The 1,302-nt window shown below is 36.1% G+C and overlaps 1 non-coding gene across 1 annotated transcript; it reads right to left on the reverse strand.

The window, feature by feature from the left end:
- Window positions 1-419: 419 nt before the first annotated feature.
- On the reverse strand, window positions 420-520 carry LOC123644275. The gene has a single exon (XR_006737090.1). It is a non-coding gene; the product is annotated as a small nucleolar RNA U13 (small nucleolar RNA).
- Between the last annotated feature and the right edge of the window lie 782 nt (window positions 521-1,302).

Raw genomic sequence — 1,302 nt, forward strand, 5'->3', positions numbered from 1 at the left:
CAGATGATATTTCACTGTGGTTTTAATGTGCATTTCCCTAAAGATTAATGATGTCAAGTATTTTTTCATATATCTATTGGCCATTTGTATGTTTTCTTTTGAGAAATATCTATTCAGATCTCTTGTCCATTTTTTAATCAGGTTACTTTTTTCTTGCTATTGAGTTGTTTGAGTTCTTTATACATTTTGGATATTAACCCCTGATCGAATATATAGCCTGCAAATATTTTCTCCCAATCCCTAGGTTGTCTCTTCATGTTGTTAACATTTTCTTTGCTGTGCAGAAGCTTTTTAATTTGGTGTAATCCCATTTGTCTATTATTTTTGCTTTTGTTTTCTGCACTTCTGGAGTCAAAATCCAAAAAAATCATTGCCCAGACCAATTTTGTGTAGTTTTTCTCCCATGTTTTTTTCCCCCATGTCAGATAGGTAATGTGTTGATGTCACAAGGTATGAGGGAGCCATATCTCACATAGGTGCATGAAAACCCAATCATCATACTGATGAACGACAAAGGGATCTTTCCCCCATGTTTTTCTGATATCTTCCTAAACCTTTTGTAGGACAATAGCTATTAAATAGAGAAACCAGAAATAAAACTCAGACCAAAGTGACACCAAAGTTCCTAATAGATATGTTGGAGCTCTATAATCTCAATAGCTCTCGTGGATTAAGGAAGATATAACATGAAGTGCTTAGTTTAGTATTTGGCAGAAATTTTCCACAATTTAATAATAATTGTTAGCTATTATTATTCTAGCTTCACATTGTAACAACAATATTGATATTGCTAGAAGCTGTTTTATTTTAATACTAATTAAATTTATTAGTAGAATTCTGTGGGAAGTGTTAGCTTTTCTGTCCCCTATTTTTCGTATTTCCAGGATTGCTGGAGGAGGAAAGAGAACAATTACCTGGGGAATGTGTGCAGAACTACTGTAAAATGGATGCCACATTGCTAATAAACTAAATTATTATATTCATTGTGATCACTTTGTGTGACTGTTGTCTTAAGAGCGCTCCTGTGGGAAAGGATGAGGTGGCCTTTGTGATGGGGAGAAAAAGAGATACAGAACAAATAAAGTCTTGGGGTACCTGGAGATGCTTCTAGCAATTTGGCCAAAGTAGAAATTTCCAGGGACTCCCACCTGAGAGTCAGGAAAGATGGGCACACGGCTCTTGTTCAGAACAATTGCTTGGCTAACTAGAAATGTTAGAGGCAGTTAACCAAGAAGGGGAAGATAAGACAGGCGCTGCAGAGAGTGGCTTCCAATCAGAGAGTAATTTTCATGTGGGTCAGTA

The sequence above is a fragment of the Lemur catta genome, chromosome 8 (genome assembly GCF_020740605.2).
Source record: "Lemur catta isolate mLemCat1 chromosome 8, mLemCat1.pri, whole genome shotgun sequence".
Taxonomy (NCBI): domain Eukaryota; kingdom Metazoa; phylum Chordata; class Mammalia; order Primates; family Lemuridae; genus Lemur; species Lemur catta.